Raw genomic sequence first — 18,998 nt, forward strand, 5'->3', positions numbered from 1 at the left:
GCTTCCTTATGTATACCTCATTGCAGTAACACTTATCAAATTACCAGTAACCATGAGCTAAGAACATACAGGTGACCAGCACTGTGTTGGTAGTTTGTGTGTATGTGTGTGTGTGTGTGTGTGTGTGTGTGTGTGTGTGTATTGGTAGTTCTTATTCCTTAACTCTAAATGGTGGAGTAACTCTGGAAGAACTCTAGTAAAAATAAGGGGCTCCACTGGGGAGGGTATGTGCTGTGGTGAGTGCTGTGAATTGTATAAGACTAATGATTCACAGACCCATACCCCTGAAGCAAATAATACATTATATGTTAATAAAATTAAAAAAAAAAAAAAGGGAGGGAACTCACACTCCAGAAAACAGTATGGAAGTTCCTCAAAAAGTTGAAAATTGAGCTACCCTAAGACCCAGCAATTGGACTATTGGGTATTTACCCCAAAGATACAAACAGTACTGACCGGAAGGGGCACATGCACCCCAATACCAGCGATGTCCACAATAGCCAACTATGGAAAGAACCCAGATGCCCATTGACAGACGGATGGATAAAGAAGATCTACAATGGAATATTATGCAGCCATCAAAAAATGAAATCCTGCCATTTGCAGCAACGTGTACAGAACTAGAGGGTATTATGCTAAGTGAAATAAGTCAATCAGCGAAAGACAATTATGATATGATCTCCCTGATATGCAGAACTTGAGAAACAAGGCAGAGGATCATAGGGGAAGGGAGGAAAAAATGAAACAAGATGAAACCAGAGAGGGAGACGAACCATAAGAGACTCTTAACTCTAGGAAACAAACTGAGGGTTGCTGGAGTGGAGGGACGTGGGAGGGATAGGGTGGCTGGGTGATGGACACTGAGGAGGGTATGTGCTATGGTGAGTGCTGTGAATTGCGTAAAACTGATGAATCACAGACCTGTACACCTGAAACAAATAATGCATTACATGTTAATAAAAAATAAATAAATTTTTAAAAAATGGTCAAAAAAATTAGGGGCTCAGGTGAGTTAGAAAGTTCACCTAAGTTCACATGACTAGTGAGTATTGGTGACAGTATTTAAATCCTGGTCTATTTGACTCAAAATCTGGCTCATTATGCATCAGACTTCATCGTCCCTCATTGGAATATAAGCCGTGGTACCTTATATGGCTTGTTCTTATGCCAAGGTTCCAGCAGGGGCTTAACGTTGATGGATGGATGGATGGATGGATGGATGGATGGATGGATGATCGAAGCAAAGGCAGCTTAGAGTCTGGCAGTGCTAGAAAAAGCAGCCATGGGTCTCAAAATGAAGGCTCTTATGTATTGGTGTATTGATGAATTGAGTGGAGAAGTTACTTTGCCTCAGTCCGCTGTAACACATACCCCTGCTTACTGGCGGAAGACTCAGGAGGGATCCTGCGTATGAAGTCAGCCTTCCCTGGAAGGGCACCGTTCTGAGGGCAGCACCCCTACTTGGAAGCTGCTGCTGCCCCTGTGTCTTTTCTGTGAGTGGCTCCACAGTCCCCGACGCCTGATGCCAGTCTGCCTCCCTTCCTCCATTCCTCTGTAACCACAACCCAATTGTCTTCAGCTCTACCTCCAGAATAATCCGTTTCCATCCCTGGCTCCTCTGCCCTTTCAAGCCTTCACCGTCCTCACTGCGTCCCTGCCTCTTTTTGGCCCCCCTTCACTCTGGCTCCCTCTTAGAGCAGATCTCCCTTTCAAAGATGAGAACATGTCTGTATCACTTTCCTGTGTTGGCTTTCAAACTGTTTTTCATTTCTTACATGATAAAGTCTAAGCTTTTTACCCAATGTCTGAGTTTTCCAAGTGAGAATGCCTGGCTACCATTTTGGTGACATCTCTGGATGTTCTCGCCTTTGTCCGTGCTTCAGGGATGATGAACTGCTGTCACTTCTCTGCATGCTGCATGCTGTCCCAGGCCTTTCTACCTGCCTTGTCTTCCCAGTGTCTCAGCTGCCTGAGAAGCCCAACCTAGTGAGAGATTCCTCAGCTGAACCCCCATGGTTCACCCGACTAACTCCTTCCACTGAGGGTTCATTTAAGACCCTGCCTCTCCTTCACCCCTGTAACACGTGCTAGCAGTACCTCACCCCAGCATCATGACTTTCTCTTAATGTGTCCATCTCCCCTTCTGGATGGTGAGTTCTCCCAGAGCAGGGATTGAGCCATGTTCATCTTTGTACCCACGGTAACACAGTCCCTGACATATAGGAGAAGCTCAAAAAAATTGTTTTTGATGACTTATACTCATGACTCTATAAATGTCAACAAATGAATAAAAAATGGATTAATAACCAACCTATAAATTAAAGAATGAACAAAGGCCAAATATATGACCCAAAACACGTGAGCAGTTTCAACCCATTTATCAGTACATGTGATGTTTTCTGAATTCCTTCTTTGAAGTGACTTGTAGTTACATATTGTTCCCCTTCTGTGGGAAGTGAGTTCCCACCATGCTACAATTCCCTGGGTTAAGAAACACTTCCTTTTGTCTGTCCTGACTCAGATGCTCCCGGAAGCTGGTCTGACCATTTCAGCTTCCTCCGCCAATGACCCTTATGCTGTGATTCACGGGTGTCCTCAAAGAGTACCTGATATGCCTTTTCTCCCCAAGGATGTCCTCTTTTTAGGGAATGATTAATCATTCCTGTAGTTACTCAAGGGACGAGAGGTTTCCACTAAAAAAATGTCACTATTTCCACATGTGCTTTGGTTCCTCCCTTATTTACCCTGCCCACCCCTACACACATGCACACACATGCACACCACATACACACACATTCATACATACACACACATACACACACATATACAACGTTAGCCTGGAAATTGCTGCAGAACCCTTTTTGTCTTCATTAACTTGGCGGCCATCGTAGCAGATTTCTCAGCCATATCTTTAAGAGGCTTAACTTGAAGACTATCGTAAGGACAGAAGGAAAGGAAGGAACGCTCATGGATCCACGGGGTAGGCAGCTGTTTCTTCTAATCTCCTCCAGTTCTTCCCTTTATCCATCAAACCATCACATCTGATCTCTAGGATTTACTTATTAAAACCAAAGGAGCTAAGTATTATTTTGGGCAGACCATTACCCCCTCCTCAGTCATGAGAAATGGGACCTAGTTTCTAATGTAATTCTTTTTTTTTTTTTAATAATTTGTAAACACCCGATATTTAGTACTCAGATTTGCCAAACACCTTGTCAGATGAAAACCAGAATACTTCGCGAGGCTGCGAAAGCCACCTGCCACACCCCTCCTCTTCTCTATTTTTTTTTTAAGATTTTATTTATTTACCTGACAGAGATCACAAGTAGGCAGAGAGGCAGGCAGAGAGAGGAGGAAGCAGGCTCCCCGCCGAGCAGAGAGCCCGATGTGGGGCTCGATCCCAGAACCCCAGGATCATGACCTGAGCCGAAGGCAGAGGCTTTAACCCACTGAGCCACCCAGGCGCCCCTCTAATGTAATTCTTATCACTATTTCGAATAAACCATGGAAGGCATGATTGAGGAAAACTATAAAACTCAAACATAGCCTAGGATTAAAAATGATGACAAGGGTTTTAAACTCTAGTGAGACAACCCCTCCATCCCAGCTACTATTTCCTGGAAGCTGTTGGGCTTAATCACCAGCATGTCATTCACTCACTCACTCACGTACTCACTCACTCACTCAGTCACCCAGTCACTTATTCAGCAAACATTTAACACTATTATAAGAAAATGCAGTCTTACGTCTTGTCCTTGTTCTCAAATCATACCATCTAATGGAGGAGATGACGTAAACATGAATTATTATAACACCAAGCAGAATAGAATCCTTTGTGGCTAAATGCTATCTTGTGGACATTATAGACTTCCATCATAAAACTTACGTTACTTGCTGGCTCACGTGTTTCTCCTATCCTACAAGACTGTGAGTTGCATGAAGACAGGGACTTTGTCTTACTCCAATACTGTATGTTGTCCTTATCTAACTCAGTCTCTTCCCAGTTGACATGAATGAATGTAACATGTAGAAACATACAAAAACATCCAGGAAAGGATTGATTCTTTCCAACTGAAAGAATCACAGAAGCGTTCATGCATTTTCTATAGGAAGAGGAAATAAAAGAAAGAGAATTGTCTTTGAGGGAAATTGCCCAGTCAAAAGCATTATGTGGTGGCAAAGTACTTTACTGAGTACATTCATTTGATTGGATCATTGGTTATATCAATAATTCTCAACCATGGCTGCATCTAAGAAACTTCTGGGGAAACCTTTAAGTGCCCTGATACCTTGGCTTCCCCACATACCAGTTGAATCAGACTCTCTTACTAGGAGGAGGGAAAGGAGGAACATATTACTTGGAGCCTGAGTTTTGGTACTTTTTCCAAAATTCTCCCTTTGCTTCTAATGGGTATTGATGGTTGAGAATCACTGTGGTACCTCAAGAAAGTTAGTATGAGGATAGATTAAAAGCTATCCTGGCAGTAGATTTTAAAAGGCCTTGAAGATCAAACTGAAGAGTTGCAACAAGTAAAAAGAAGCCAGGTTCATGTAGCAAGACATGGGGAGATGGGGAAAGTAACTGTAGATAGATTATTTAGGATGCTGTTAAATCCACCAAGCAATGCATGAACTCAAGGGCATCGCCACTTTGGCTTACTAACAGGTGAAACCAACATAACTATTAGATGTGGAGTGGTGGCAGGGAACTGGAGCGGGTGGGTCTCTGGGGTTTGGTCTCTGGAGGAAGAGGAAGACTTACATGAAAAGCAGAGAGCATTGAAAACAACATCGTGAGGTTGGTTCTCATCATGTTTGCACTGAGGTGCTCCTCTCTAGGAAATAAATTTGGGGCTGGTGATGAAGACTTGGAAATCACTGCACAAGGAGCAGAAGTTAACCACATGGGTCAATGAGATCTATATAAAAGAAAAATACCAAGAGCAGAAGGCAGATGGGGACAGAATCTTGGAGACTGACTGCATTGAGGAGAAGGAGAGGGGACTTCCCAGCAAAGCAGCTGGAGAAAGGGCAGCCAGATGGTTGGACAGACATGTATGTTCTTCAGAATGGACAACTAAGAAAACAAGATTTCAGGAAAGAGAACATGACTAGAGGTCAAGGATTGGAGGGTGGACAGGAGACACTGACCCTCCGAGAGGCTAAGTCCTAGAAAGGAGGGGAACGCCTGTTTCCCAAAGACAGGAGAGAAAGAGGAAATGTCATACCCACTACACATGTATTTACTGAGCACCTACTATTTTCCAAACTACTCCAGACACAAGGGATACCGGTGTACCGACAAAATGCTTATTCTCATGAAGCTTCTGTTCCAGTTGAGGGGAAGGGGAAGAGAAATAGGAAAAGCTGTAGGAAAATATTAAGCAATAGAGGATGAAACTTGATGAACTCTGCTCTTAGTTCAGGGAATGATTGTACGGTCCTTTGGAGTAAGATGGGCAGGGACGAAGATGTGGAAGGATCTGGGCTGCTTCGCGAGAAGCCAGGAGAAGAGAGAAGAGATGAAGAAGGATGTTCAACCAGCCGCAGGGTCCAGGAACCCCTCATGCAGGACCCGGTCTCTCAGCTGCACCTGCTGTGACTTTGCAGACGCTGTGCAGCCTGGGAGCCCTGGCTGAGTATGGAAGAGGGGAGGTGCCCAGAACAGGGAACTGGCAAGGCCTCCATGGTAAAAGGTTACCGGGCCTTGGGATTACAAATACCACGTTAGAAACATAAACATCTGAAAACCACAGAATGTAAATGCTCAAGGTCAGAGCACACTCATCAGCTCTTGGGATCCATACGGTAATTGAGCACATTAAGAAGCCTACTAGCTCTGCTATTGAGTTTTAGAAGGGCTATAATTTAGTATCGCCAGCTATCAATTAGGCCTGTTTTCCTCATCTGTAAAATGAGAGGGTTGGATGAAATGGCCTCCAAGCTCTCTTCAGCATGGGCAGCGGTGAGTATCAGAGCACATGCGAAATTCTGAAACTCACTTACTTCTTTAGCATGTACACTGGACGTGTGACTGTTGGTGCTCAACAGTGCAACTGCAGGGCTAACCCAGACATGGGCTAACTGAGCCCTTGGTCTTACGGGCCATCCTGGTTTTACAAACAAATTGCCCCATGAAAATACACAACCTAAATTCTGGTGGGAGAGATCTCATGTATTATGGGTAATTGACAGGCTATTGATAGGACATTGGAACAGACTGACAAGAAAACTATTAGAGATGAATAGGTTCTCATATTTGCAAGCTGGGAAAATCATTTTGTTAATGTTGGGGGAAAGGGGAGACACTGTTTAAAGGATACCAAGAAAGAAAGGAAGAGAGGAGGGAAGAAAGAAAGGAGAGGGATGAAGGGAGGTGGAAGGAAGGAAGAAAGGAAAAGAAAGAAAAGAAAAGGTGCTTTTCAAGTATTAGAATGAATAGCTAAGGATATTAAATAAAGTTATACACATGTGAGAACATGTGTTATCTCAGAGATAAGATGAATTTATAGTAATGTATGTTGGCTCTTTCTCATTTCCAAAAATTGTGAATAAGAGCTATTCAGGCCTTAAGTAGGTCCTAAAAACCCAACGTAAAATGTAATCACCTGTACAATCAGTAAGACTAACTAGGCCACTAGCTAGCCACTGTCATTTAATATTTTGAATATCTTATCACTTTTCACATGCAATGCAGTTGGTGGATAATATGATACCTGATATTGAAAGAAATAAACCTAAGGGTGTATGCCTGTTCACACAGTTGCATTCTTCGTATACTGTGTTACTGAGATCAAGAACTTTAGGGCTCAAAACCCAGCACTGATTCTGCAAATTATTTATTTGTGACTTTAATCTGAATTAAGAGCTAATTGTTATTTTTAGTAGCATGCTTGATGCATTACTAACAGTTTTAAACCCAAAGCTTTTGTTTAAGCAAATACATTGGGATTTCAGTCTTTACAGTATAGGGTACAAGTATTATTCACTCTTTTTCCTAACAAATTAAATGCTGTATTTTATATGCAATGTCATAGAGTCGTGCTAATATATAGTCAAGCACCAGACATTTCAAAAGTGGAAGTTTTCTTCAAATCAGTAAGATTCAGGGGCGCCTGGGTGGCTCAGTGGGTTAAGGCCGCTGCCTTCGGCTCAGGTCATGATCCCAGCGTCCTGGGATCGAGCCCCGCGTCAGGCTCTCTGCTCAGCAGGGAGCCTGCTTCCTCCCTTCTCTCTCTGCCTGCCTCTCTTCCTACTTGTGATCTGTCTGTCAAATAAATAAATAAAATCTTTAAAAAAAAAAAAAAAAAAAAATCAGTAAGATTCATACTAGTGGAAATGAAATAGAATAGAGAGTCGGGAAAAAGTCATGCCTGAGATCAAGCTGAATCATTTTGGTTGGACCTTCCAGAAATTCCCTGGTCTTTTGAGGTTTGGGTGTTTTATTTTTCCCTTCCTCTGTACCACCCTGGGTGAGCAGCAGGAAGCACTCTGGGGGTCTTACCTCGAGTCCAGGTGCTGGAGCCCAGCTCAGCTGAAGGTCCCAGGAATCCAGGGTGGTCATGACGGGACCTGGCTCTGCAGGAAATAATGCTGGGCTTCCGGGAGAGTGTGTACAGTCCAAACTTGGGCTCCATGTTCATGTGATAGCTGAGAGAATGAATGGGTGGGAACCTGCCCTCTACCCCAGGGGGCAGGAGTTGGGCGTTCGAGCAGTTCTCACCCACTTCCATGGTGGATGACCAGCAGGGCTCTTGGGCCACCAGGACTCCCAGCACAGGACTTTGGTTCTTATGACTAAATGACAGTCCCTTTGTCAAAAAAGGTATCTGTGTCTGATTTTTTTTTAAGTTATTTGGCAACAGAACTGCCAAATAGAACTGCGATGTGGAAGGTAGTATGGCATTTTCTCATTCTTCATCGATGCTGGGCCAGGGGACACTAGAAATCCCTTCTCTCTCTTGAATTCTCTTCAGAGTGCTATGGAACCTTGGAAAATCATCTGATCAAGTGTCACACTTTAGGGGACACCTGGGTGGCTCAGTCATTTAAGGGTCTGCCTTTGGCCAGGTCATGATCTCAGGGTCCTGGATCAAGCACCATGTCGGGCTCTCTGCTCATCCGGGAGACTGCTTCCCCCCGCCTGCCCCTACTCCCCCCACTTATGCTCTCTCTCTCTCTCTTTCTCTCAAAAAATAAATACAATTTAAAACAAAACAAAAAAAGAATCATATTTTAGTGGCTCTCATAGCTGTCATGGGCCTCACACTCTGTCAGGAGCCTGATCCTGGGGCTCGGTCACAGGTTTTGTGGCTTGTTTTTAAAACACCAGGCTAAGACTTTTCTCCAAAATATGTTTTTGTTTATCTTATTATAAATGGTATTGCTTTTTCAATTTTGATTTCTGATTGTTGCTGGAATATAGAAATAAAATGATTTTTAAAAAATATTTTATTTATTTGAGAGAGAAAGAGTATGTGCAGACTCCCCACTGAGAGGGGAGCCTGATGCAGGGGCTCGATCCCAGGATCCTGGGATCATCACCTGAGCCAGAGGCAAACACTTAACGGACTGTGCCACTCAGGTGCCCCTAAAAGTGATTTTTTCTATGTCCATCTTATATCCACAACCTTGCCAAACTCACTTATTAATTTTAATAGCTTTTCTTGTTCCATAGGATTTCCTACATAAATGATTGACATTTCTGAATAAAGATTTTTTTTCCAGTAAAAAACAAAGACAAACAAACAAAAAGAACAGCAGGCTAGCACGCGGACCCTTGTGGTGGATAATTATGATAAGCAAATGGTAACACACTCCCCGACATTGGATGGACCTCATGCGCCTTCGTTTTCCATGACCCCCACATGCGTTTCCATTCAGGTTTCTTCCCTGCCAATCTGCTCCCATAGTGACCTCCGGACAGGATATGGACTGTCTTCACGGAATAATAACGACCAGGCCTGCAGCCAGGGTGTGGATGACTATATAGTGGGAGAAGCGCAGCACACGGGCTCCCTGCTTTCTGACTAGAATGCTGCGAGGGTGTTCGGCTCAGTCCTCAGGGGTTTTCCTTATAGGACCACCCTTAGGAATGACAGTTCAGGGAAGGGGCTGCTGACAGACATCAACAGTTGAGGGACAGTAGGAATGGTTCACCTGTGTTAAACCTGTCCTCTCTCTCTGTACACACACATACACACACACTCACACACATACACACACGCTCTGGTCCAATTTATAGATTTTTGTCATATTCCCTTGATTTTGACAAAACTGGATGAATCACCACGTATTCATTGAATGTCCGTCCATCTTCAGCTTTGTCATGAGCACTTTGGTGATAGGGAACAACGTGATTTCGTGGAAAGGCACAGGGTTGGAGCCAGACAGACTTGGGTTCACATCTCAGGTCTTCCGGCATGACAGTGGGGGGCAAGTCCGTAAACTCTGAAAGCTTGTGCTGAGGCCACCCGCCGGGTGCATCCTGAGGACAAGGGACAATGCTCTGTGGAAGGTACTTGGGCTGGTGACTTCGGACAAGGATCCAGTCTCCCTGATTCCCAGCATCCTTCTTTCAGAAAAAGGAGATGAAAAAGCTGGCCTGTAATAGACTAGGCTCACCCAAACGCAAGGTGCAAAGCAGGACGCTGAGGAGGGTAGCTGGTTGTCACTTGGTCAAATGTGACAGCCGCCCTGCGTAAGGGGCTTGCCATCTGATTGGGGTGAGGGGTGACACCTGCACTAAACCAATACACACTCAGGGACCCAATTTGTGAAGAGGTCTTGGTGGCACAGACATATTCTAGGTCTGGTTCTGCCCAGGGTAAAGGAAATTCGGAGAGTCTGGGTGTGGGGACCCTCCGTGGAAGGAAAAGCCGAGCTGAATGGGCCTTGAAGGAAGGGTGTCGGAGGTGGATAACAAGACTGGGAGAATAAGGAAAGATGAGCACCTTTGAGGAAAGAGACCACGCAGGCAAAGGCAATAAGGTGAGGACAAACCCAGAGCAACTGGACAGGGGAACTTGGTGAGGAGAGGGGAGAGGAGTGTGCGAACCTGAGCTCAGTGACAGAGAATGCTGGCTCACAGGTACCCGTTCAACGATTATGACAGTCAGGTTCCACCGGACTGCAAGCAAGACTGCTCCTAGCTGCAAATGTCCCCGACTCTCAGGGACACCTGGTGTTTTGGTGCCAAACTTCCCCTCTGTCTCCTTTTCCCTGATTTTAGAGAGCACTGTGGTTTCTTTCCATACCAGCCTGTGCAGTATGTACTCAATTTATAGTTTACAGGGATTTCTCACACACCCATGTATGTTTTCCACTGAAGTCTGTACTTTTTCCTAGACCCACCCAAATTCCAGAGCATGGTTCATTTGTATGCCAAGTTTATAGTATTTCTCTTTGTCACTCTCCTCTCCTCCTAAAACCTAGCAGAAAGTTACCTTTTTAATGTTTCTATGTGTTTTTGATATAAAAAAAGAAGGATGTCAAAAAATAATTACAAGGATAATTTCTGATTGAATTTGCATTGAGAACATCCCAGTAAATCAGCTTCTGCCAAGTCTAAATCTTGTTCATCCAAGTTTGAGTAGCTATAGGGGTACAATCCCTTTTATAAGTAAAAGAATAATAAAAAACTCTGTTTGAAGATTTTGTAAGGGTGGTGACCTAGACTCTGAATTCTGAGTCTGGAATCCAGTCTTCTGGATTCTGAGTTCCTTTATAAAGTCAGTTTTTAAAAAAAAAAACAGGACTGTATAAACAGGGAAGTAAGTCCCTGGGGAGGAAGGTAAGCTTGTTCTGGTCATTTGGAGAATGCTTGTTATCTATTGATTCATAGAAGACAGAAGAGGCTTCCCAACATTTTCACAAAAAGCATCTCATTTAACTCCCCCAAGAATTGCCCCAAGTCTACAGATGAGAGATTGAGAAGTTAGATAACTGGTGGAGGATCACGCAGCTCTCCAATCTAGGACTTCTGCCTCCAAATCTACACTTTTCCTCTCTAGCCACCTTAAGGAAAAGCCTGTGTTCACCTTAGGCTGGGGCGGGGGGTGGTAGGGATGCTAAGGGGTCCACATGGGGGATGGGAACCTTGAATGGAAGCAGAAGGAAACAGCATGCTTGATTGATGTCTTCCCATGTGCCCCCAACTGTGAAAAGACACGAAGGCTCCGAACATCAGTGTGCCTTACCCAAGGGCTCCGTGGCTGGGAGTCTGCATGCCCAGAATTCACATCTAGGAATGTCGGCTTCCAAAGTCCAAAGTCTCTTGTCATGAGATCAGCCTGCCTCTCTTAACAACTACCTGCCAGGGGCTTGTTCTCACTCTTCTTCTGTTTCTGTTAGGGCTTTCAGAATTCTTGTTGCATATGTATGTTCTCCTATCCAGAAGTTTCCGAAGCATTACCCACCTGACTTTTGCTAAGAAAACGAAAGCTTCCATTCTTTTAATTCTCCTATATATTCTTTTTAAATGACTCTCATAAGCTCTTTATGTTTTGCTGAACTTTTGTTTAATCACAGCACAGCACCAAGAAACCAGAAGGTAGTCCCAGCAAAACAAACTTTAAGCTACAGGTCCAATGCCAACAGCAGCTAATTGTTCTGAGGGAACTGGCATTGCTTACTCATTCTTTTTCCCTCGTTAGGACTGTCTTTGTCAGATCCTGCTTGTATTCAAAAGGTCACTGATCTTATGAAAGAACAAACTTGAAAAGTCTTGCTTTAATCACTGCAGTAATTAGCAAATTTGGACACTGCATTATCTTTCCCTTTTTACTGGAAACACAGTCAAGAATGGGCTTGTCATTTATCCAGAGTGTCTCAGGGGAACTGAAGCTTGTAACTTGCAAAAAGCAGGTATCCATCCAGGTGTGAAAGGGCCTGAGTTTCTAGAATCTTCCTTCAGGAGCACATGTAAGCTCCTTCTGCACTGAATCTATACTTTTAAAATCGCGATAGAGGTGAATCTATTGACTCATTTGGTTGAGTTTCGGAGGAAAGGGAATGCGCTAGTCACCCTTAGAATGGGGCATGGAGGGAAAGAAACTCACTATCAATGGGCTCGGAAGGAGCCATCATTCAGGCCTCGGAGGACTCTGATTTGCCAGACAAATGAAATCTCTCGGTCCTCTAATTTTTTATCTGTGGTGTGCTTTGGGAAGAAGCCATCAAGCCCTCTCCACCATCTTTTCTTTTTGGCACCATCAGACCACTGGCAGCTTCCTTCCCTCAACTTCCAAACCTGCTTCTCACCTGCTATGATAAATGAATCAAGAGGGTGTCAGCAAGAGCGTCTCCAGAATGTTCCTGCTGTCCGTCGCTCCTTCAGTCCTCCATATGCTTCTCTGATGATTCATTCTCTTTGTGCACGGTAGACTTTCCCTCTTCTCTACCCCAGGCCCCCACCAGTTTTGTTCCCCAAGGTCCTATGCTCATCCACCTTTATTTCTCTTTATACTGTCTCTTGTGTCCTCCACCTAGTCCTCTGGACCATGCCTGGTTCCATCACGTTAACTGTTGCTGACCAACAGCATTTCTTCTGAGATACACTCTGTGTTTCCAACATCCCCTGGGATACCTTTCCTAGAGAACTGCCCAGAGCTGACTTGTCCCAGACAGAAATCATATTTTTCATTCTCCTTGAATTAGGTTACTTCTCCTGATTTTTGGTTCCAAACAATGCCATCCTCATTCCACCACCTGTCTGTAAAATCCTTCTCTCCTGCCTAATCTTGTGCAAGCCTAGAGATTCTGCCTTCTAATGTAACTTACAAGCACCTTCCTTTCCCTTTCTGCTGTCGCTCTGGGCTCCAGGGCTTCATGTCTTTTACTGGCCTCTCAAAACCCCTTCCTGACAAGTCACGTGGCCTTCACTGCCAGACTGGTGTTCCTAAAGTGTAGCTCAGAGCCCTAAAACCAAAGCTTTCATTGACTCCTCACTTCTTACCAAACTGAGCCCCAAACAGTCCTTGGCAGCCAGCCTGCCCTTGAGTCTCATCTCCGGAGGCTCAGCCTTGAAGAGCATGGTCTCTTGAGGCCAATGACCTTGCTTCAAAGATGGCTTCACCTCTTCTGAAGCAAGTTACATAACCTCTGAGCCCTGCTTTCCTCTTGAAAACAATGTTCATAATAAAGTCTACTGGATAGGATGGACAGTTGTTGTTAAAATTAAAGCAGTTCTATAATAAAGTAGCCTTCCGTGAGCACTCAGCATCATCACCTTGACTACTGCCAACACTGAGCCTCCTTCTCTCCCTGGTGCACCTGCCATTCTCTGACTGATGGCTTCTCCTCCCATCCTGATTCTCAAAGTCCTGTTCATTCTCCAGTGTTCTCTGGAATGTCCCAGGGCTTTCCTGACTGTCCCAAACTATCTGGTCTTATCTCTTGACTATCTCCAGCTGTTTGGAATGGCTCCTCCCGCAGTTCTCGTGTTCTGCCTGGTACCGCAGATGTTCTGCTCTTAGAGTGGTTTTTATTATTCCTCCACCTCTTTCCCACCCACACATCCTCACAGAAGCAGACTGGGGCTCCTTGAGACCAAGGGCTGAGTCTTCTCCCTTGGCCATCCAGCCTCCTGCTGAGCAAGCTGCCCGCACACACAGGGTGGGTGAAGGAGACTGGGGCTAGAGCCTAACTATGCAAAATCCTGGTCAGATTTGATTAAAAAGTCATTAAATATGCATTTCCACCCACTTTAGGGCTAGTATGTCACAGACCGTTTCTTTAGCTATTGAAAACTAAATGAAATGTTCTATAAAAAGCGTAGTTTATAGATCATCCCCGGGAGACTGGACTAGACAAGCTAATATATCCATCGTTAAAAAATTTATTTTTGGATATAGATATACTCACACAGCCTTCGACTCTGAAACACTGTGTGTTGGCGTAGACTGCTCCCAGTCAGAGTGAGATGCATTTGATGATGATCCCAGAAAGGTGGTTCTTGTAAATTTTAGTCCTAGAATATTTCATCCTTAAAATGGGAAATCTTAGGAAACTCTCTTCAGCTTAAATTTAAAACACATTCGGAGCCAAATACCTGTACTGCCCTAGGTAGGCTAACACAGGCCCCAGATCAAAACAGCCTTTGAGGGCAACTTGAGTGATGTGACGTTAGGGCCTGGTCCTCTGGATTGGCCAAACTGGGGATAAAAATCACCCTCTTCTTCCCCCCCAAATTCCTTCTCTTCTTTCTTTCCCTTGTTTTCATCCTTCAGATCAGACTTTCAGTCCTCACTCCCATGCCAAAACTATGGAGTTTTATTTCAATTTCCTCCTTTCCTAAATATTTTGCATGGCGCCTATTTTCCATGTGTGGGTTTACTCGACTACTTTGTTGTAGGCTCAGTTTGCCCTGTAGAAACTCCTAAATATATGTCTCCCTTCCATAATATCCTCACTTAAGCAAACTCTAGCAGTCAATCTATCACTGTGTAATGTTCACCACGGGAAAAAAAAAAAAAAATGTACCAGTTCGTAGTTTTCAGATATATGTATCTTTAAAACACTTGGGATAAAAAGTTCTCTGTTGGCATAAATGCAGGTCACGGTTCAACTGAAGATGTAATTATAGCGAAACCCCATCTGCATGTCAATGCGCGTTGATTCAACAACGTCACCTGAGGGACTGTTTGGGCCAAGCTCTGGGAGTGCCGTGGAAGAATCACCTCGCCGTGGACTCCCACTTCAGTCGGCGAAAGAGACAAATTGATGGGCTCTTGTAATGTGGGGCCAAGTGGGATGAACCAGCTAGTGCGGGGAGAGGAGGGACACCTACACAGGGCTCCTAGCCCAGGTGTGGAGGGTCATAGATGGCTTCCTGGTGCTCGCGCCGGACCTGCGTCTAAGCCAGTGGAGGACATTCTTCCCCTTGTTTACAGACAATTAATTTATAGACATAGTGAGGAAAACAAAATTCCAAGAGGGAGAATAGACATGATCTTTCAAAGGAATTATAAAATGTGGTGCATGATAAGACTAGACAGAGCAAGGGCCTCACTGATTCCCAGGTTCAAAGAGGAAGTGTATTTACAACTCACGTTGAATTCTGAGTCACAAACAAGATTCTGCGGCTGTGGGCTGCACACATGTAGTTTTTTGTTTTTTGTTTTTTGTTTTTTTTTGTTTGTTTGCTTGTTTTAATACATCAAACCCATAAAAAGCAAGCAGATGATTTAATCAAATTACCTCTTCGAGGCTTACCTGTATTTTTCATTCTCATCTACTTTTACGTCACTTTGTATTTGTGTGAGAGTATGTGGATGTGCCTTTGAAAAGCCATGTAAATCCCAAGGGAGTCAGATGGAGGTAGAGAAACAAAGAAGAGAAGAGTGAGTTCATTCTTAGGGGCTGACTACCTGTGGTCATGTTGCAGTCCCGAGAGCAGGCCAGTCATCCGTGGGGACAGCTCAGGTCCCAAAGGTACAACTCGTAGCCAAGGAGCACGTGAACATCACACATGTTCTTTCTTAGACCACATGACACCTTGCCACCCCATACCAATCATAGCCCGGGAAGGTGTCCCCCATGGGGGTCCACGAGATATTAGTCAGAGGAGTGAATAGTGGTGGTAAGGAAGTAGGAGGCGGTGGGAGGAGTTCTATAGCCCAACATGGTTGTATGACTTGGGACTCAAAGTTAAAGGATGCCTCTGCCGCGACTTTGGCAGAGTTTTCACATACTGATGAGGACCGCAAAGGCCAAGTGGGAGCTACAGACTATGACAGATCCCTATCTAAGTGCAAGCTGCTGTGTTTGGGGCAGGGCGGGAGGGACACGGAGCCCCTTTCAGGTCTCTTTGCTTGCCGGTGGAACCTCCCAGGGTAGACGATGCTTCAGGAGACCTCCTCCGGCTTTTCGGGTAGGGAACCACTCCTGCCCCCAGACCCCTGAGCCAGGAGAAGAGGACCAGCACCTAACAGGTCTCTCCCAGTTCCCAGAGATGGAATCATGGTGGTGCTGGAGTGGCGTCCTCACCTCCCCTTACCTCCCAAGGCAGCTTTGGCCGCCTTTGAGAAGCCACTTATTCTGCTCATACAGGCCAGGTGGGTTGTGGTGTCAGAAACTGGACCCTGAGTATTTCTTGATCGGATTATCCCAGTGTTCTCATTGACAAAATCGAGCCACATGATGTAATACCCAGCTCCTTTCCTAAGGAATGTTGTTAAGAGTCCATAGTCTCTCATGGAATGTTGTTAAGACCAACATCATGGGCACCTGGGTGGCTCAGTCAGTTAAGCCTCTGTCTTCCACTCGGGTTCATGATCCCGGGGTCCTGGCACCCCGTGTCAGACTCTCTGCTCAGTGGGGAGCCTACATCTCCCATTGCCTCCCCTCCTGCCACTTGTGTTCTCTCTCTCTCAAATGAACAGATAAAATTAAAAAAACAAACAAACAAACAAAACATATGACCATGACAGCATTTTTTTTTTTGGACACTGTTTAGATAGCAAAGTGGGGTAAGTTTCATCTTTAATATGGACCTCAGGTGGAAATTACGGATTTGAAATTCATTAAAAAAGACAATATGTTGGAAATAAGGCACCACAGTATTGTGATGTTGTGAACACTGGTCTATACACAAATAGTCTCATGATCAGTGTCGGGGCTAAAGGCACAGCCTTGCTGCATTTGTCACTTGCATATATTTTTCTGTCTGTGGTGTGGCTCACTATCTGTTTATGTATAAATTCTTTCCGTGGACTGTTGCAAACATAAAGACAGGGCGGGGTCCCATTCCTTAGTATTTGAAGAATTCTAGACAAAGGAACCAAGTGCTCTAGGGTCACATATTTCTCTTCAGTCTGTAGCAGGTATGTGGGGCTGGAGTTTTTAGGAAGAGTACAGATGACATCAAATTTTGTGATGTTTCAAAGCAAAGGATAAACTTCTCCAATGTGTTCTCAAAAGGCAAGAGGAAAGGGTAACTCAGGAAGTAAGAAAGCCAGACTCGGGGAGCTGACCTTGTGTTCTTTGACAGAGTGGCATTGCATAGAGCAAGATATTCATCCTACCATATTTGAAGACATAAACATCGCTAAGTGAGAGCGATATCTGGCCTGGTGGGCATGGATTTTGCAAACATTCATATGAAGAAATGGTGCAGTTACCCTGCTGCCTGACCTGGAAACACCGTTAACAGAAATGGAGGAAAGAGGCTGTCCCTTGCCAGACACATGGATGTTTCACGGACATTTGATGGGGGCAAACCCTCCCGTCTCTTAGAAGAGAAGCACATTCTCGATGCCTTTAATATCATGCTCGGTTCCAGGCTCACGACTAGCAGGAGGTTCTCCTGGCTTTAACTTGAGTTGGGGCTTTTCAAATGGAAAATGTGCACCATTAATTCCCATGCCCACATAGTCCGCCGAAGGAAAAACAGAACTTTGATAGCATCTTGCCCTTGGGCCCAATTATGGCCTAAAGGTTTGGCCACAGCACAAGGATCTACATTTCACGGCAACCTTCCAGTGAAATGAGAAACATTCTACATATCGCCCAGATCAGTTTTCCATATATCACCGATCATTAGATATGTATAAGCACGATGGTATTTCGCTTATCACTTTCCAGTTACTCGGAGGGCAGCCAGCAGTTAAAATTTGCATAAGTGAATACAACCATTCCTTCAAAAGGCAAGGACTGGGCCTTTATTATGTATGACACAGAGTGGATTTATCATGAAGGCAATGAAACCAAGCTTCAGGGAGCCCTCTCATACCAGCCCTCTCCAAAACCTTGTACCTAATTTTCTAGTCATGATTTTGCATTCATTTTCCTTAAAGAGCCCCTCCCCCCAGCTGTATATTTTTCAAGCCCCATATGATCTTGATCAGACTTTGGTGAGGTCCTGGAGAAAACACAAGAATCTCAGTTATCAGCCTGAGACTAGGGCAACTCCAATCGAAATAGGATGTAGATTAAAACCCAAACCTGACTACCGGGTCCTCAAATCAGCTGAGAATCTGATCCATGCCGCTGGCGTCACTTTGGAGTCCCTGGTGTATTCTCACGGCCCCACAATGATCTGTAACCCAGGGACGTGGTCAGGGGGAGAAGCCGGAAACGCGGATGGGAGCATGAGTGGCCAATGGAGCCTGGTGGCTCTTAACCAGCCGATTCCCCAGTGAGCAGCGAGCCCGATGCGGGGCCCCATCCCAAGACCCTGGGATCGTGACCTGAGCCGAAGGCAGCGGCTTCACCAACTGAGCCCCCCGAGCGCCCTGAGGACTTGCTTATTTTCCCCCTTTCATCTCAACCAAGTGACACTTACAAAATTAAACTTTTAGATTTTACGTTATTTTCTCTCATTCTGTGCCCTCATTTCTCCCTTTAAAGGAAGGGAAGGAGGCTACCCTTTTTTCCTTTGGTTGAGGGAAGGTTTGGCATTCCTAGGGCTGGTCGTTTCTGGCCACACAGTTCCCTTTCCCCATCTGTGAAACGAGCACAGGGAAGCTGCCGGAATGACAGCAAGGAGCCAGGGGGCTGGGTCAGACCTGTCCCCTGCCCGGCACTGCATCCTTGAGGGGCGCAGAGCAAGGCCAAGTCTGGTTTGCTCTGCTCCTCTGCTACGCACTTCCCAGCTCTGCCACACTCCATTCTCCAGCTGGACCCACAACCCCACAGCCCAGGGCTCTATGAGACAGAAGTAAAGGACAGGGGAGAGGGAAGGATGGATGATAACCGCTACCTGATGCGTCTCCTGCATTTTCCCACTAATATGCAACAACCTTTTATCTGCAAGCCTATAAGCTAACATTAACTCTGGCCAGAGCTCCTGGACTAGTTTTGGAATAAAGTTACTCTGACTTGAAAGATGAATTAAAACACATTTGGAGACACCCCCATTTCCTCCAGCGTGAGGTGCTTAAATTGTTGCTGGCGGAGAGACGGTCGCTGAAGTACTTATTTATTAATGACTGCGGGAAATGATTAGGGAGGTTGATATGTCCTGAGCAGGGGCTCGCCATCTGTGCCCGTCACGCTTA

This window comes from Martes martes (assembly GCF_963455335.1).
Source record: "Martes martes genome assembly, chromosome: 1".
In the NCBI taxonomy this organism is placed as follows: Eukaryota; Metazoa; Chordata; class Mammalia; order Carnivora; family Mustelidae; genus Martes; species Martes martes.